Source organism: Equus caballus, chromosome 4 (genome assembly GCF_041296265.1).
Source record: "Equus caballus isolate H_3958 breed thoroughbred chromosome 4, TB-T2T, whole genome shotgun sequence".
Classification (NCBI taxonomy): domain Eukaryota; kingdom Metazoa; phylum Chordata; class Mammalia; order Perissodactyla; family Equidae; genus Equus; species Equus caballus.
Window position 1 is genome coordinate 56,217,422 of NC_091687.1, and position 20,332 is coordinate 56,237,753.

Consider the following 20,332-nt stretch of genomic DNA (forward strand, 5'->3'; position numbering starts at 1 on the left):
TTCTGGAGTGAAGGGTGCTCACTCTGCACGGCTTGAATTAGCAAGGGGAAGCCTCTTAGCGCTATGGTCTCACAGTTTATACATCTTGTTATCTCACAGTCCAGTTCTAGCCATAGGATTAACTTGCATTCATCAGCACATCCGCAGTTCATAAATACATAAATTACAGATATATTTGCAACAAACAAGCCAGGCAGATCAGGTACATTTTGTTAAAAGTATTCTTAGATCAGTAATTAGGAGCTAGTAAATTTCATCAGTCCATATTTGCCAGAAAGTATGGTTGGAGTTAATAGAAAAACTGCCTCTGGCATCTGCAAGGTGGAAAGAATGTGTTACAGACCCACTGTTAACCTTTTCCTTTTCAGCACCTGATCAAACAATTAACAAAATAAAAGTAAACACAGCACAGTGGTGAATGACCCAAAAGAAAGTGCACGCTGCTATAAAGCGGGGGACTGACTTGTCGGGGAAGTCAGAGAAGGTCTGTATGAAAAATTATGGTGTTTGAACTGAGAATTAAAGGAAGAGTAAGGGTTAACTAGGTGACAGGGAGACAGAGAAATCTCTAGGCAGAGGAAATAGCATGTGGGTTTGGAAGGAGCAGGCCTGTTTAAGTAACGGAAAGCAGTCAGCGAGACTGGACTATGAGAAACAAGACAGAAAAATTATTTCAGAGAGATCTGAAGGGGCCAAACCATAGGCAGAGCAAGACAGATTAGGGATCTTTATCTCAAAAGCAAATAGAAACATTGCAGTTTTAATGGGGGGTGCCCAGAAATGACATGAGCATGGGAGGTGAGGAGAGAGTGGAAATAAGGAGAAGGGTTAGATAACTACTGTAGATGTCTTAGCAGAGAGATGATGGCATGAATTAGGATTGTCATGTAAGTAGAGGAAAGTGGTTTGACTTAAGAGATGGTTAGGAAGAAAAAGTGACCAGAATTGGTGAGGAATTGGATATGAGGAGTGGGAATGGAGAGGTGTCTGATTTCTCCGTGGATAGCTCCATGACTTGTGTAATTGGGTGATACCATTCCCTACAATAGGAAAAACTAGAAGCAGAACAGGTCTGAGCCACTGTGGGAGAGCACTGAGAACCAAAGGAGCAGATTCTTGGCCTCAGCACTCGAGCATGCTCTAGTTGTGGGTTGGAGTTGGCCCAAAGGCTGCAATGGGAAGCAGATTATGAACCGCATTTTAAACAATGAGCATGCGAAAGGGAATTGAAGGGCAAATTTAAGAACAGCATCCAACGGCCCAAAGGTGAGTGAGAAACATTAAATCAAAGGGTAACTGAAGCATCATTGTTGCATCTTTCGTAGCATTTCTCTTCAAGCGTTTGAGGACTACTGGAAAGAGGAAATGGGAGTAGGAGGATGGAGGCAGAGACGAAGGGAAAGGGAGAGGGAGAGGATAGAATTTTTGCTAAAATTTACATGTAATGAGATAGTCAACAAAGGGGGCAGTCAGATGCACTTGTTTAGTTAAATGGTTCCTTTAAAAATCAATCACAAAGAAAGAAGTAGCTAGGAGCATAAGAAAGAGTAGAAAGGTTTTCCCAAGCACACGTCAAAGGCCTGCCATACCTCAGTTCTAACTCCTTAGCTGGTAATTAATAGCTGTGTGATTGTGGGCAAGTTGCTTGTTCAATATGTGCCTCCATCCATTCATCTTTAAAACGGAATTAATAATAGTCGCCCTACCCACATTAAACAAAATAGTGTATGAAGGTACTTTGAGCATTTTAAAGCAGTTTTACATTTATATACACTGTATTATATATGTAATATAATTATAATATTATATTATTACTATTAAATATTATTATTAAATGTCAGAAAAAACAGCCGAGGCCCTGAAAAAGCTGAAGGAGTGAATAGACGGGCCTCCAGTGTAAACAGAGACGGGTGAATTCACAGGGGGAAATCTACATAAGGACAAGTAAGGTGAAGTTGAGACCAACTGTTTACATTTGGGGAAGTTTTACTGGAAATGCATATGCCGGAAAACTCAACTTTCAAACAAATAACAATAATTATGGAATTATCTTGCCAAGAATAAAATATTAGAGGAAAGGACTTCCAAGTGTTCTTTCTTTTTCAGTTGTAGTTTTTTTTAAAAGGTGTAAGATCTAGGACAGCACTCTGTTTCCTGTAAATTGTGCAGAGCGAGTGTGTGGTGACCCTTTTTCCCCCTCGGAGTTTAATCTACTGGACATCCCCATGGAGTCTGCAGTGATAAAGACATCCACAGCTGATCCTGGGAGTCATTGAAGACGTGAAAGAAAGAACGGTGAGCGTGTCACGAATGCGTGGTGTAGGTCTTCAAGAAAGGGTGGGGGAAGGGGACTTATGCGTGTTCATTTCCTCATTTCTAAGATGCATTATTTTTCAGTTTTTAGTATTTCTGAAATTGGGATGCAGCTTATGACTATGTGTACATTTAATGCAATGTTTCTTACACACATATACAACCACCAATAAAACCTGTTGTTAAATTATTGGTACATCTGGCAATTAAGACATATTTTATCATGGAAATACAATATATTAACTTAGAGTGATTACAATTTTTAATGATCTTACCAGTAAAAAACAAAACATCAAATAATTCTTTTGCAAAGATTCTAGCATTTGGGAGGAAATTATCCATTCTTCCTTTATTTATTCAAGAAACTTTATTTAATGCCTACTATGTGCCAGCCCTATCCAAGAAAAACAAGTCCATAGACTCTCGGAGGAGGAGGTGAGGAAGTCATTTTAAGCAGACAGGTCATTACTCCCAGACGGCCCTGGATCAGCTCTCCCACGTCCCAAGGAACTCGCCCAGAAGGCACCTCTCTGCCTTCTCTCTCATTTTCTCCTCCAGTCCTTTAATTCTCCAGACATGGTTCACTTTAAAACCAGCTACCAAAGGTCACAAAATCTCTTGGAGGATACTCTTGACTTACTCTTGCCTAGGGGCAGAGGTCAGTGATTCTGACCCTCCAGTCAGGAATCATGACCTATTAGAGGGTGGCCTTCCATAGGAATAACAATATGCTTTCCAAAGGATCCCCAACCAACTCCTGTAGTCATCAATTCACTGCAATGAAGTGCAAGATTAAGTGTTCAGGAATAGAATCCCCAGGGACCAGCCCTGTAACCTGGTGGTTAAGTTCAGCAAACTCTGCTTCAGCAGCCCAGGTTTGTGGGTTTGGATCCCAGATGCAGACCTACACCACTCATTAGCCATGCTGTGGTGGTGACCCACATAGAAAATAGAGGAACACTGGCACAGATGTTAGCTCAGGGAAAATCTTCAGCAAAAAAAAATTTAAAAAAAGAATAGAATCCCCAACAGTTACCTCAGATATAAAGAATAAAGTTTGGTTTCCTCATTACGTCTTTTAGGACTCTAAGAAATTAGTATGAAACAACATTCTCAACTCTTCTTCCACTTACTTACTATATAAGTCCATCTAGTCTAGTCAAACTGGTTTAATATCTGGTTGTTATCCTAATACTGCCTAAGGCCATTAATCATTGTATTCTTCTATTTCAAAAAAATGAGAAATAAAGCAAATATAGTTCAGTGCACAAACTACTCATTTACTTTTTACCTAATGCGTGTAAATGCATGTCTTCACCACCCATACTAAGGTACAGAATAGTTTCAACACCCCATAAGACTACCTAATCTGCCTTTCCAGTTATCACCAACCTCAGAGATAATTATATCTGTTGTATATTACCATATATTAGTTTTCTATAATATAATTTGACATGATTATCTAATAAGAATGAGACAATGAAAGAGAAGGGTCACATGGAAAGGAAAGCATACAGGAGTTCTTTCTGACCAGGTCCCACTTTCACTAGCCACTCCACTAAATACTAAATACTGTGAACTGAGCCTGGGTTACCATTTAGCTATTGTGATGACCCAAATTAATAAATATTGAATCCACAGTTTCACTGTTATCTTCATTCCTTTCATTATTTTCCCAGTAGCATCTGTGAAATAAGCTGGCCAACATGTGATCCAGGAAAGAGAAGAAATTTCACACTGACTTAAAGAAAAAGTATCTTATAAAATGCTTCCTTTTATTTAACATGAAAATATGAAGATAGAAAAGTATGTTTAAAGAGATCATTTGAATTTTCTGTTTTAATAGTAATATACTGTGTGCTTTTAAATGATGATACAAACAAGCCTCTAGAATGCTGCTCTGATTTGTGTAACTCCTATAGAGAAGCTTCAGAATGGCATTCCAGCATACTCCCCACAAAATAGCCTTGCATTGAGCCATTGGTCAGGAGACTGAGTCTAATTGTTCAACAAGCAATAAATTTACCTAACCATACTATCACTGAGCTCATGATAATTTGATTTTTATTTAAGGGTATCAGAAGATAATGCATTAAAATCAGATATATTATGTCTATGGCATCCTCTGACTGACCGGTATAGTAATCCATGAAAAAAAGAAAAGAAATGAGGTCAATTTGACAAAACAGTATTACCAAATTTCTACCAAACTTACCTCATGTCTCTTGACAATTAATACATTCATTAGGTGACACCTATATGCAGGGAACCACACTAAACTAGAAATAGGAAACAACTCCAATATAAAGTTAATTATAATCCTCGGCAAGGAAGACAAAAATATGGAGATGGCTACTACCTAGAGTCATGTCAGGATGAAGACGTATTTCTCTATCAAGAGAGACTGTAAGTGGGCAGAATGGAAGTTTGGGGCAAATGTGCTGGATGCCCTCACCTAGTAAAATATGATGTAAGATCCCAAGTTAGGAGAGTGAGAGGCAGAAGAGTCATTTTGGCAAAGGTACCAGGGACCATCAAGTATCTCTCAAAACCAAATATCTAGGACTGAAATGTGTCCAAACTTACAAAGCTCCTTCTACTTCTACCACAAACTTTATTCTTGCTAAAGCTCAGAGAGAAAAAAATAGAAGTAACAGCCAAACAAATACCGTCAGAGCCCTGTGTGGAAAAACAAGGAGTCTGATCCCAAGGGGCACCAGACGTAGCACGCAACAACATTCCAAATGTTACAAGTCCTCTTTCTCCCTTGACTGGGAAAGACTTTCTGATTCTTTTCAGAAGAGGACTTCTCACACAAGTCTTCTTTTCCCTTTTGTTGATAGGAAGAAACTTAGAAGTCATCCAATCTCAGTAAATATCAAATCAATCCCTATTAATAGAAAAGCCCAACTCAGCATTGCATTTTCACTGGCCTGAAAAATGACGCTTAGAACAATCTGGCTGGAATTAGAGTTCAGCTTCTTTGTTTGTCTCTAGGTTGAGCAACTGTTAGTCTTGTGATGTCAAGAAAAATTATAATTAAAGCACTGAAGAGGTTAATCCACACCTACTCCTGATGTTTTGAATGCACATTTTAAATGTATTTTGTAAGCATTTGTCAAAGAAATCTGCATACACATCTAGCTCCTTACACATCTCATTTCATCTATTGCATGATGGAACACTTTATATTTGCTCAGGCATTTGTGCTGTACAGATGGTTCTTCATTCATAATGGAAAGGGAAAAAAAGATTCGCTGGTTTTCTTTTCAACCTATCTTTTCATCTATTTTGTGGATGTATAACATTCCCAAGTGATTCAAAGAAGTGGCATTTTTTTGCTCTTTTTCCCCTCTCAGCTGCTAACTTTATTTTTAATGTTTGAGGCAAAGTTATCTCAGTCTTACCCAGTGGAATGGAACTCTCTGGCCTTGACTATTTGAGTCAGTCCAAAATTGCTTCTTGAGAAAATGTTTGCATTTGCCCATAGCCCCGGAGCCTAACTTTATTTGGAAAAGTGGTGATCTTCCTTTCATGTGAAAACTGATACCTCATTATTTCACAAGGCTGTCCATTTGAATTCTAAGCCACTCTTATTGTTAGAAGTTTGCTTTTATGAACCACAAACCCAGGAAACATATCATTGGTCCAAATCTGACATCTGAACCTGAACAGATTCGGTCTAATGCCCTTTCCATATACAAATATAATCCTTTAAGGTATCTAAGTGATATGCTTGCTTTTTGTTGTTGTTGCTTTGTTTTGTTTTGATAATGAAAATGTCCAGGGAAAATAGTATTTTCTGTCTAGGGATAGAAGTGCCAATTCTCTTCTGGTTTTTCATTGAATTGTCTGTATTGACTCAAATTTCCTGTTTGAGAAGTGAGAACATCTACTTCTTCCCAACTCTAGACTTCACAAACAAATACAAGACAAGATGATTATATTTTAAACATCAATTTAGTTCGTCAATTCTATAGCAATAAAAATAGTTCACATATTAGGAAATTGGAAGTCTCTGATCAGTCAGGAAAAAAAGATATGTGATTTTATAGGATTCTTGAGAATTCATTTTGTAAGAATGAAGGAACAAGGCACTTTTACTTAAATGTCTAACTTAAATTTCCCCTTCTCTGTGAAGCTTTCCCCTCCCCCAGCTTCCTTCAACCTTCAGTCATTATCTGTTTCCCTGTAATGCTTTGTTTGTGCGATGGCCACAGCCTGAACTTGTGCTTTGGTTCAATGTGTACAAATCTGTCTCCCAGCTAGATGGAGGGCTGCTGGAGGACGAGAACACTAACCATATGTTGTATCCTTGGAGCCAGGAACAACGTGATGGACCCATAGATATTAATTGACTTGAATTAGAAGTTGAATTAACTCCATTTCCCAAAGACAAGCTGAATAGACTCTATTGATTTGTTCCAAGGTCACAGATGTTGATGGTTTAGAATGAAGCTGATTCAGCTTTCCTGGTCTCCATATCTAGACAGGCTGATTCAATACACACCATTCATGCACTTCATGAAACTATATTCCTAAGAAAATCCATTAAGCTATTATATTCCCAGTATGTATAATATTTGTATTTTACAACTTAAAAATGGAGCACATCGGGGCCGGCCCCATGGCACAGCAGTTAAGTTTGCATGTTCTGCTTCTTGGCAGCCTGGGGTTCGCAGGTTCAGATCCCGGGTGCAGACATGGCACCGCTTGGCAAAAGCCATGCTGTGGTAGGCTTCCCACATATAAAGCAGACGAAGATGGGCACAGATGTTAGCTCAGGGCCAGTCTTCCTCAGCAAAAAGAGGAGGACTGGCAGTAGTTAGCTCAAGGCTGATCTTCCTCTGAAAAAGAAAAAAAAAGAGGTCAAGAAGGATAGGTGGTTTGCTTAAGAAGTATACAGCAAAGACAAATATACAAATAGGTCTTCACTTAAAGTTATATAAGATTTTGTCACAAGAGATGAGTTTTTTTCTTTGTACTGGTCAAAAACTGTAACTCCTGGGTACCAAATTGCCTGCTCTAAGAAACTGAGAATGGAACTCTGAGAAATATTCTACTATGTTGTCATGAACACAATAATAATAATAACAATAACAATATGATGATTATGATGATGATAATGATGGTAGTAACGATGATGATGATTTAGTTTTCCTTACTAGCAGTTGCATCCCTTTGCTTTCAAGTATGGGAAAATCCTAAAAAATAAAGTGTAGGAGCAGTTGAGAACATGAAGTTGATTCCAATCTGCTCATTAGTTAAGGAGATAGAGGAAATCATTAAATTCTAACCTTTAATTTTACTGATTAGGAAACTGAAGCTCAGAAGAGATGAAAGGCCACTTAATTGGACACAGAGTTTCAAAGCATCCTGCTTCCATACACTTTAGGATTCGGTACAAGTTTCTCCAGGATTATGTACAAGTTTCTCATGTGTTCAATGTCTTTTAAAATAACTGGCCCTATGGGGCTCAGTCCCTAAATCAACAGGGATAGTGAGAGAGAATAAGACAGAAGTGGTTTGACACCACTGAAATCCATGCCTCGGTTGATTGTTTCCTTGGCTCTGCTTGGCAGCTATATGGACCTTGTGAGGTAAGCACACTCATTTCTCTTCAGAAGGGCAGAGAATGTAGGCGTCTGCAAATCAACTCCCTGGAGGGATGAAAAGGCATAGTTGAAACACCCAAGGGCTACAGATCTCATGTGCCTCATATCTTCTTGCTTATATGTTTCTTTAGATGAATTCAGAATTTTGTTGGGTATCATTAAAATCCAGAAAATCTTTGATCACCCAGTGGTACCAGTGTCTTTCAACAATGTCTTAAGCTTAGATTTTGTGAGATTGGTATCAGTAATCTGACACAAAAATATCTATTTTTGCCCTTTGGATATATTTTTTGTTCCTTTTGTTTATTATTAAACTACTCTAGGATAACAGAATTAGCTTGCTTTATTTTTATAAGCTTATAGTGATCTCTTTGCCCAACTAGGAAAATCCAAGAAAATATCCAGGTAATTAAAAGGTATGACTCATGATCTAAAAATTGTATGAATGGCTAGGTATTTCTAGGATTCTGCTGAAAATGACTCATAAGGAAAATGTGTGGCCATTCATGTACACATCTGAAAGCAATTTTGATAAAATCTGTTCCCTTATCCAAGAGACAATGTGCTCTGGGAACCCTGGGCTGCCGAGAAGCGGAACGTGCGAACTTAACCTCTGCATCACCGGGCCAGTCCCAGTTCTTGACCTCTTTTATGACTTAAAACTTAAGATAATGGTTATTACATATATATGGTAATAACGATAATAATGATGAAAATTTTTAATAATTGGTAATGGGCATTTCATATATTTTCACTCAATTTAAATTTCTCCATGTATAATCTTTTACATTCTCTCTCAATTGTAACGCTTTACATAAAGGAGGGAATTCTAGGCCTGTTTCCAGGCTTCACTGCTATACGCCAGATGCCAAAAACACACACACTAGAGTTCTCTGGAACTCTCTGAAGAGGCCATACGGAGTATTAGTGATTCTTTTCCCTGTGTTCTTTGTAGGAGGTAGTCCATCTATTATTGTTGTATTTGAGTTTTAGCTCAAGTTTGTATAGATTTTTAAAATATTTTAGATACAAATACGAGAAGTCATATTATAAGGAAGGGTTACACAACTCCCTTCCGTTATTCCAGCTATTGAATCGAATGCTGCCAGCTAATGTAACACATAACATAAACACGATTTCCTTAGTCATTTACAGCAACATTTTCACAGTGACGTGAAAGTTATCTTTCTAAAATGCAAATCTGATCATGATGCTGCCTTCTCTAAAACACTTCAGCTGCATCTTACACCTCATTGTTGAAGTTAAAACTCCTTAGCATGAAATATAAGAACCTCTGTTATTTGCCCCTGCTTATTGCCACATCCTGCGTTTCTTCTCTGTCTTATAGCTGAGGCTGCAGCTTACTAAACTACTTGCAGTTTTCAAAACATGCCGTACTCTCAACATCCATTCTCACCTCTATTCATGTTGCTTGGGATGCCTGGAGATTCCTCTTCCACCTCTTCACTGACCTAAATGAATCAGAGGTCACACATCTGGAAATGTCAACCATCCAGAATATTGACTAGACTCTGGGATGAAATTTAAATAGGTCCCCAAATAAGCTAAAATCTATGTTACAAAGACCAAAGAGACACTAACTTAGAGCCTGCTAATTCTAACTTCAGACAAGAACTATTATCTGGTTCTATGTTTATAACAGATTAGAAATAGCAACCTCAAAAAAGAAGTGAGGGGCCGGCTCCGTGGCCGAGTGGTTAAGTTCGCACGCTCCGCTGCGGCGGCCCAGGGTTTGATCCTGGGCGTGGACATGGCACAGCTCGTCAGGCCACATTGAGGCGGCATCCCACATCCCACAACTAGAAGGACCTGCAACTAAGATATACAACTGTGTACAGGGGGGTTTGGGGAGATAAAGCAGAAAAAAGAAAAAAAAAGAAGTGAGCTAATAGAGAAGCCCTGGTTATCAGCAAGAGCCGAAATATGAAAAGCTGGACAACAGCAAAGGAAGAGACAGGAAAAAAATCTAAAAACTTTTACAAAAGTTCACAATATAGAGCAATCTACATCATTCAGAAATAGTTGAATTATCTTTAGAGTATACTTAGTATACATTGGTAGGAAATTTTATAAGACATTTTATAAAGACTATGATAAAATGTTTAAAAACCATGAAAGGGATGGTATATAAAGAATAGGACTTTAAACAGATTAAACCTATGTGGAATAATTGCATAATTCTAGGTAAGCATGGTATTACTTTATTTGGAAGTCTTGACATAGAAGAATAAAGCTGTTCTCTACATTAGGGAAGATTCTAAATCAACAATGACCATATGGTTCTTTCTTAATTGTAGTGAATTTTGACAATACCTTTTCAAAGGAAAAATGAATATTTGTATGTCATTAGGTTTTTATCCTCAGCTATACCAATTCACGATATTTCTATTTAAAGAGAGTCATAGGTGCAGGTCTCCATATATGATAGCAGTTTCAGTTTGTTTAAGGTATATTCTAAAATATTACCATAGATATTTTATGCTGTAAATACTTGTAAGGCTGGTGAAAGCAAGAAAACCAGGAGACAGGGTCTTCTCAGGTGTTCTGGTAGATATCAGAGTCCACGTGGTTGTAAGAATGCATGAAAATTAACTTGATTGAAGGAAATAGTAGCCCAGAAGAACATTCCATGCCTCAGCATAGTTCCTATGCAAAATTTAAGAAAAGAGACATTTGCTTTCATTAGTGCACATTTCTGTAAAAAAAATCCACAGGGTGTTTCACATTGTGTCACAAGAAAAGGAGAAAATGTTCTCAATGACGAAGGGTCACTTTTTCTCTTAGCCTTAACTAGATATTCCTCATGGGACAAAGGATATCACTACTCATTTCCTTCTGAGCCATAACTAGAAAAGCCCTTTCATTTTACTGCCTATTATCAAGTAGGGGTAAAAAGTGAGTTTCCTCTAAATATTTCTGATTCACATTCTCCTTTTTCATTTCTCCTTTATAACCTGCTTACACATCACATAGTCTGTGATTTAAGGTTCTTCTTGCAGTTCCTTTTTTAGCATCCCCCCTAAAAAGATACCATTTTGTCTGTCTTTTTATATACATAATAAAATATATGCATTGAAAAAGAGTGAAAACACATATTCTCTGTAGCAACTTGCTATCTCTCTTCCTAAAAGAATGAATCTTTTAAAAAAATTAATTGAGTATTAAAATGCAAACATATCTAGTACATGCCTGGGAAATTTATAATAAATTCAGAAAATAATCTTCTTACAATAAGTCCTCAGTCAATAGCCTAACGTCATCTGTGCCTTTACTAATAATCCCCACAGCTGTGTGATGCTGAGAGTTGGGAGTCTCACTGCATATAAGCAACGCTGAAGTAACTGCGCCTGAGGTAAGATGGTTCAAAACGGACCCTGAATCTGTACGGGGAGTCCACTTTTCAAAACTATCTTCACAATCTAAATGGCATCTGGGAGGAACAGTTTCCTTGGACAAATTGCAGCCTTTTCTAAGAACATTCTCTAAATGTGGTTCTGTTGGAGATAGAGGCCAAAGACTCAAGTTTGATTCCAGGGCCTATCACTTAACCTTACAAATTGTGTGACCATGAGCTATTTACTTAACTTTTCTGTGTTTCAGCGTCCTCATTGGTAAAGCACGTATGATAATAGTACCTACACCTCATAGGTAGGTACTATGGGCATGTTAAGGCACTTAGTAGAAATTCCTGGCATACAGTTAATGCTTGATAAACTAGGTTTTTTCTCTCATTAAGGCAAGTAGTTATGTAGAAAAGAAGGCATTGATAAAATTAAAAATCCCTTGTGGAATCCATTTTCATTACCTTTAGGTGATAACATTAGAGAGTACACAATAATATCATTCCTCTCCTCAGCCATATATGGTTTCATCAGCATCATTTCAGGAAGATGTCTGGATATTTTGCATTTTTTTAAGCCAAGTAAGGATTACAAAACAAAATATTTGAGTTCCAGAAATGTCGTCGCTAATGGAAGGCTATCAGATGCTTTGGGCCACTCTGAGAAGAGCTGCTTTCTAGCTATTACTCTCCTGAGACCAACGCCACACCAAGAATACAGACAGAACCACGATGTAAACACAGAAGTCAGTTATCAGTTCTGTGTAGTTTCCTTTCAGCAAAAATTAGTACTTTTGGCTTGTTCTTCCTTGTGAAAAGCAGCACCAAAGAAAGGATGGAAGAGTTTCAAAGATTTGATTAGTTTTGTGGAGTAAAGAGATAACTGAAGTGAATAAAATGATTAGTATGGGACAAAAAGGAACAGGTTAACTCAGTTTGGATTCTAAATCAGATTTTTGAGGTCACCTGACTTAACTCAATGAAAACCCTCTTCATTCAAAATCCTTTACACCAAATAATACGAGAAATGTGAATAATCATAAAACAAAGCAAGACAAAAACTGGGATGTTGGGAGGACATATTCAAAAGTATTGGCAAACGGAAGTTGTGCTCCCCCGAGAAATAAAATGTTAATACATATGAACAACAGAGTGTGGACTGGGGAAATAAACACCACACCTCTTTAAATTGGCCAGGGCAGAATAAAACAACAGTGCATGACTCTGCTCTGCTCATAGCCGTCTTCTCTCTCTTGACCAATGAAAGTCTTGAGTTTTTATTTCAATGATTTAAGATTTGAATTTCCTCTTTACATTTTCTAAAGAATAAAACAGTAAATATCACTATTTTGGAATGCTGTGGTTTAGTTTATCAAAAGAGAGGACAGGGCAAGGGGATGGGAACTAATATGGATAATTTTAACTCTATGTGCTGCACACAGAGATAACCTTTTTTGATTCGTCACTTTGCTAAGTATTTTACATGAATTATCTTGTTAATCCTTATAATAATCCAATAAAGTCTTTTTTCTTTTGCTATTTTATAAATAAGGAAATATTCTCAGAGGTTACGTAATTTGTCAAAATAAGCTCAGTAGGTTGTAGGAGGCAGAGGCCAACCCAGATCAACGCGCCTGTGAACCTTTGCTCACTGCAGTTCACCATATTGCACAGTCAGCCAGAGAGACTCTGGATAAACTCTTCCAGAGTCTGATTCCTGGAAAGACCTAATGGCTAGCTCTCTAAAGAAGGCTGCCCTCCTTCTGGGGGGGAGGCATTGACCATTCTAGGCAACAATGGTAGGCAGTAAGCCTCTGCTCAAGGCTTACTTCCTCCTTTTATGAGGACTGAATTATTCTCCTGGTTCAACCTAAGAAGCCTAAAACCAAATGCATTGCTTCATTGAGCAGAAGATCAGTAATGAGCATGTGAAAGGATTCTTGGCAGAGAGGATTAAAAAGTAAATAGCTTGTTTGGAAAGAGTATTTGAGCTTTAGAATGGAATGGAAATTATACTTTTATTAAGTGGAGGAATGTAAATTTTGGCACATAAACTTCTTGCTCAAGAAAGAATTTATCAATCCATGTTCTGAGTTGTAAATAATTAAGCCAGATTCTTCCCGGAACCCAGAGCCCTTTTTGTTAGTGAAAACCCAGAGGCCTTTTTGTTGGAAAGCACTCCGGACTTTGCTGTTCCATTCTTTTCATCAGCACTGACAATGGCTGAGAAGAGACTAAGATAACAATGGACAATGGGACTTAGCTAGGTTCTCACATTATTCATTTTACCATTTTGTTCCAGCTCAAGTTCCAACTCTGTTGTGTCTCATCCCCAATCTCCTCTTCTAGACTGGGTATGAACCTCACCATCTAGCTCTTCACCACAGAAACTTATATGGATTAGTAATTATCTTATGTACTTTACTTTTTATATCTCAACTACATTGTTAACTCCTCAAGGCCCAGGATCAGGGCATGCATGTTTTTTCAATCTTGGGATGGAATGACATAGTGTAAAAGTATTTTACATGCCATAAACCAAAACAAAGCGTTTGGTATCCTAAGCTTTCACAAGCCTAGCACGGTTCTGGGCATACAGAATCACAGCATCTTATCACAGCAATGAAAAGAGCTGAGCCATTTCATATTTGCTGGGCACTCTTCTAAGGGCTATGTTTGTATTACTTTATTCAGTTCTCACAAGCACCCTGTAAGGAAGGGAGGACAGTCTGCCCCAGTTTGGTCTCAGAACCTACTTCCTTAAGGCTGCTATTTTGCCACCTACTGAAAGGACCCAGAGCTGGGAAGAATTTCAAGTCTTTAATTTACAGTTAGAAGAGGTGAGGACCAGAGAGGTAACTGGCTTGCCTGTGGTTAAATTACTATTAAATGGTAGAACTGAGCTAAAACCCAGTTTTCTGGTCCTGAGCTCAGAATTCTTTCACTACAACATACCTGCCTATATGGGAGGTAATCTATATATGTAATTTGTGTGCAATTTTAATGTTTTAGAGGAAAATTGTAGTAATCTCCAAGTTTCTCGGTCCCTTGCATACTTAGTTCATGGCACATGCGTTATCCTTCATAAAATATTAATACATAATAACTAATTATTTTAAAGGTAGCATCCTTACTACTTAATGTTGAAGGAAAGCATATTTCTCAACTACAAAGTGGAGAGGTTGGCTTAGAGTAGTGAGTGATTTGAGATTCTGCTTGATGAGGAATTTCAAGAAAGATTCTGCTTCATAAGGATTTTTCCTAGCAGAAAAAGAAAGGTTTCAGGGGATTTTTGATTTAATTTTTAATGTATTTTTACTAACCAAGCATTTCAAACACAAAGAGAAGTGTAGAATATATTTTTCATGTAAGCATACATATGCAGAAATAACTAGATTAAACATACGTCAATATTTTGCTGCATATGGTTGAAAATTCCATTTAGAAAAAATAATGTAAGAGGAATGCTCATGCCCCACTACTCATCTGTTTCTTCCTCTCTCTAAATGTGATCACTCTCCTGAAATTGCCATGTATTTCCCCTATGCATGTCTTCTATACTTTTGCGACATATGTGTGCATGTAATCATAGATAATATACAATAATTTTCTATATTTAAAAATGTATATGAAGGGCTAAATATTGTATGAGTCCTTTTCCGCCTTACTTTATTCACTCAACATTATGTTTTTGTTTCAGCTTTTAGTTAGAAAGTGTTGTCTTTAAGTATATAAATGATATCCTTGGTGTTAAGGCATATGACAAGTATGAGCATAAGATATGATTATGGAGGAAAAACATACTTAAATAGCAGATCCTGGTAAGGCAAAGGCATGTACCATAAATCACATATATTGTAATCTTTAATGTAGGTGGTATACTTCTTAAATAAAGGTGAGAAATTGACATCATAAAACTGGAGCACAGATAGAACAATATCAAGTATTACACTCAGAGAAACAAGCTGGAAAACCTCACAAGAGAATCTAGGATATGGGGGAACCACCAAAGAAGTGCAGTGAATTCCAGGTGCTCTCGGCCCTGAGTCCTGCTCAGCCCTTCCTTACCAGCCTGTGCCCCTTCAATACTCGTGCCCACCCTCATCTCCTGTGCTTACAAAGGCTCTTTATCCTCTCTCAGCCTAGTTCTGAGGTTAAGCCCTGACAGGAGATGCCAGGGGAACGTCCCCCTCTTCCTTTCCCTTGAAACCTTGCAGCCCAATAAAAATCTCCTAACAAGCCCTCCACCTGTCTCAGGAGCTCTGTTGCAAACGTCCTCCCTTTGACAAATTATCTTGCACTTCTTACTTGTTGCATTATTCATGCTTTTAGTCCCAGAAAACTCCTCAAGGCATTTTATTCTTTTTGGCACAAATTTCTCATTTTCCGTATCAGTTGTTGCGTGGCTAAAGCATAAGCAATTATAAGTAATTTTAAAATTACTTATTAAAATGGCTTCTCCAGTGATATTTCTCTAGGACTCTACAGTCATACCATATAAAATGTATGATACTGATTTTATAAATAGGTAAAAAGATTAATAAGAAAGTCTGAAAGTTAGAGGGACCAATAAGAGTGTTGGTCTCTAACTCACCCAAATACTAGATAAATGCCGGAAGTACCACCACAAGGGCCAACTACCTACAAAGTAATGTTTGGCTTGTGTATGTCACTCAATAGTTTACAAAGCACATTTGTTTACATTACCTTATTGATGTTCCCAACAGTGAGAGGTTAAAAAAAGAGTCATATTTAAAGCTTCAGACTACTCTTCCTTCTATTTGCCTCTGTCTCCACATATATTGCTCATCACAGAGCACCCAGACAAAAAGCTGGATTGAGGCTTGCCTTTTGAAATGCCAAATCAAGGGGAAACACGTGGCACACCTGAGAAAAATGAGCGTTATGAAAACAGTCTTCTCTAGAGGGGCCTGCTTACCCTCTGATAAGGTCCGCTTGGCTGCTGACGTTTTGATGAAATATTGAAATTAGGGATAATCAACCTAGATATTTGCAATAATATCTGGACAGTTTTATAATTCTGAACTGCGTTAGGAGAAAAAAAGATTAGGTGAGAATGTCCTAATCTACACTTGGGACTGACGATTCTGTTTGTGCTCCTGTAACCCCAGCCATATGTCCCTGATAGAAGGAGTGGAACATGGGGTGGCCCATAATAATTGTTCTGTCTCTTAGCCACATACACACACTGGCACCTGGAGAATGTTCTCTTGCTCCACAAAAAGCTTAGATGTGCCTGGGATTTGGACATGTCTTCTCTAGTCTATTTAACTCGTCTCTTGAATGCCGTACACAGCAATGCTATGGTCTTAATTGTGTCCCCCCCAAATTCATAGGTTGAAGTCCCAACCCCTCATACCTCAGAAGGTAATTGCTTTTGGAGAGAAGTCTTTAAAGAGGTAATTAAGTTAAAATGAGGCCCTGAGTGTGGGGCCCCAAATCCAATATGACTGGTATCCTTATAAGAATAGGAAGTGATACCAAGAGTATTAGAGGGATGACCATGTGAAGAGGCAGCAAGAGGGTGGTCATCTGCAAGCCAATGAGAGAGTACTCAGGAAAAACGAACCCTGCTGGCACCTTGATCTTGGGATTCCAGCCTCCAGAACTGTGAAAAAATAAATTTCTGTTGTTTAAGCCACCCAGTCTGTGGTATTTTGTTATGGCAGCCCCAACTAACTAATATAATGGCAAAGAACATGACTCCTGGATACTTCAAGGGCACCCAATGGCCTACTCTGCAATCACAAGAAAGTATCACTTGGGGTCTTGAGCTCTCGACACCCTCATCCAAAGACCCTCAGTCTTTGTGATTTATCCGCCACTAAGACCATGTCTCCTCTTTTGTTTGGCTTTGCACATGGCTTGTTAGTCATCTTTGATACCAGACTTGAGAAGAAACAAGTTCTGCGTTGTCTGGTCTCAGGGCGTACCACCTAAAGGTAATCAGATGTTTTCCTCGAAAAGTAACCCTCTGTCATCAGATCTTCTATGTTTCATTGTGCAGAATATGTCTATCAGTTTTTTCACTGTGATTTTCACTGATAAAACAACCCTCCTTTATTATTTAAACTTTGATATACAACACATTCAAGAAGTTTCTTGAATTGGTTTTGGGGAGGTTTAGAAAATTCATCCTACCACATTCACAGTACTATACAGTTAAATTTGGCATAAAATTATATCCTTGCAACTGCTTATATCTGGTATTTGAAATTACTTTGCAGGTTCAAATTCCTCCTTATTAAGATGCTAGTAATAACAAGTAACCAAGGTAAGTTTCTGTTTTCATCCTACCTGAATTCCTCTTCATCTGGTTTCTGTTTTCCATGCTGTTCTTTTCTCTTTGGGAATTGATCCCTTCTCTGTGTCTGGATCCTCACTTCTCAATCTCAGCTTATACAGTTCCCCAAAACATATACAAGAACAACATTTAGCAATAGATGTCTATAGGAATTTTCATCTTGTAAAACCACTGCTACCTATATATTTATTGCCCTGGAAATGACACCTGCCTGTTTTTCAACTGAGCAACACTTCTCACTGAACTGGGCACTTGTGCCTTTCTCTCCATCATGTTGGGAGGAACGGAGGATCATTATAAACTCTTCATGGGAAGAGCCATTTCCAAATGGTATCTGAACTGAAAGCTGATCTCATGGTGGCAGGGGTGATATTTACAATATTTAATAGCAAGTAAGGTAATAGCACAGACCAATCAATAATGATACTTAATGTTATGTAGCAGTAATGAAGCATCTTCAAAATGATCATAAAAAAGGCCCAAAGGAACGTTAAAGTTCATCAGATATCTTCCTGTAGTCCTTGGCTTTGTTAGAAGCATAATTCCACACTTGAGAAGTGCAGGATCATGTCAGAACTATAGTAACCCTGTGCCCCATTGGACTGGTACCCTTTGTGATATTCCTGACACTGCTAGCATCAGTTCTCCATCACAGACTTATATAGCTTCATGAGGCTCTTCATGAAACTCTTGTCTTGTTCCTGCCTGTTAAGTAGATGAATCTTAATCTACTAAGACAAAGGTTGGTCAACTAGGACCCCACCCATTCATTCACTTATTCCACAAAAGTTAACTGAATTCCAAATATGGACCAGGTACTAAATTTATTTTAAAAATTTAATGAGTAAATGAAACATTATGAATAGGTTTATGAGTGAATGAATGACTAAAGCCATTTGTTCGCTAATTCTCTTTGTAGCACAAATATAAACTATTCTCAAAATAAAAGGCCTTAACACAGAATACAAAGTGGGCAGGAAACCTGCTCCCAATCCAGAGACAGGGAGAACAGAGAAGGGATATTTATATCCAAGATATCACTGATAAGACAGTGTTTCAGACACAGAAGCTGTCACTACTTGGAAGAGGAAGAAAAAAATGTTACTAATTCATAATGGTGGCAACTTGTAAGGCTACTTGGCTCTATCAGAAATATTTGTATATACTCTTCTATTTTCAAGTTAATCTTGATTAGAAATCCAGCAGTCTGTTGTAACTTACCACAACCCTGAAGAGGTATATGTCATTCCATTTTACATATAAAGAAACTGATTACTTTGTAGCTTGCTTATTTCTCAGGTCTTCAGTTGCAGATTATTGGTTTAGTTCATTGAATTTTGCTGTATTTGGGCCTGAGCCTGGGACCACAACTCATCAATCTAACACAAGAAGAGTCAAGTCATAAGCCTATGAAGCCTCATTTCCTTATCTGCAGAGTACAGGCTGAATTAATGGGACTGTGTTGTCCACAATTAGAGAAGCAGTTGTTTTGTTCACTCATTCTGGAACTTCCTTTAGAATATGAAAGTCTTGAAGACAGGAATTATGGTCATATTCACATTTGCCTGACACATGATAGGTGCTAAACAAGTGTTCTAAATGGCCGACTGGCTGAATCAGTGTGCTCTGGACAGACCTCATTGAGACCATTGGATTTAGTACTGGGCACATATTTGAAGAGGAGCATGGACAAACCTCAGTGAAAGTGAAAAATGCAGGGAAGAATCTGGAAACTCTTCATGTGAAATGAAGGAACTTGGGGTGTGTAGCCTAAGAAAGAAATGTGCTAAAATACAGGGAATAAAGGTTGTCTCAAATGTCTGAAAAAAACAGGTGTAATATGGTGTTGGTGGAATAGGTTCCTCCCACTGACTGCAAGATCCATGACAGCAGGGAATATGCCTTATTTATCATTTTCTCCTCAGCACTTTGCCACAGATTAGGCACTCAATAAGTATGTATTAAATGATGAAGAAATGAAGGAATGAATTCATTAATGAGCTTCAAAAGGTAGGTATGTGCTCAAGTACAGGCAGACCTTCATAAAAGGGGAAATGATAAAAACCGGAATGACCTGCCTTTCTGAGTGGTGAGTTTTCCAGTATTTAGGCTGTGGAAATAAAATCTGGATGATCATATGGAGGGTTTCTTTCAGTTGTAAGATTTTCTGATCTATGCACTGGACTTTCAATGAATTACTATATATTTTCTGAGTCAATTGGTTCTGAAAATAATACTGAATATGAATGTGACTGATATTCACCCACATTGCTTCACCAGTGAGTTTATCCAATCATCTTGCAAATCATGGTGTTGATCCAGGGGACACCAGACAAGAAGCTTAGAGACAGGAATCCAATCCATCATTGCTGCCAAAAGAAAGACACAATGACAATAACAAGACTTCAAAGTACATATTTTATTAGACCCTTTTTTCATAAAGCACTTCAAACAATGAAAATAAAGTTGAAATAAACAATGAAATAAACAATGAAACAATGAAATAAAATTGTTTATAAAAATAGACAAAAACATTAAAAATCTATTGCATTACAGATTTCTGTTTAAAAATTGCTACAGCATGTGGTCTGACTGGAATGGGCCATTTGATGTAATCCTATATATGATATAGTTTTAGGTAGTCCTTTCACAGACATGCTTTGATTATCTACAATTTTATTTGTTAAGAGTGTTTTACAGAGATATATTATATCAACC

General features: G+C 37.8%; 1 long non-coding RNA gene across 1 annotated transcript; it reads right to left on the bottom strand.

Annotated features, from left to right (window-relative positions):
• Positions 1-6,254: 6,254 nt before the first annotated feature.
• Positions 6,255-19,983, bottom strand: LOC111773185 (uncharacterized). The gene is made up of 5 exons (XR_002807450.2): positions 17,608-19,983; positions 10,416-10,595; positions 9,346-9,400; positions 7,862-7,973; positions 6,255-7,160 (listed from the first exon to the last, which is right to left on the bottom strand). It is a non-coding gene; the product is annotated as an uncharacterized lncRNA (long non-coding RNA).
• Between the last annotated feature and the right edge of the window lie 349 nt (positions 19,984-20,332).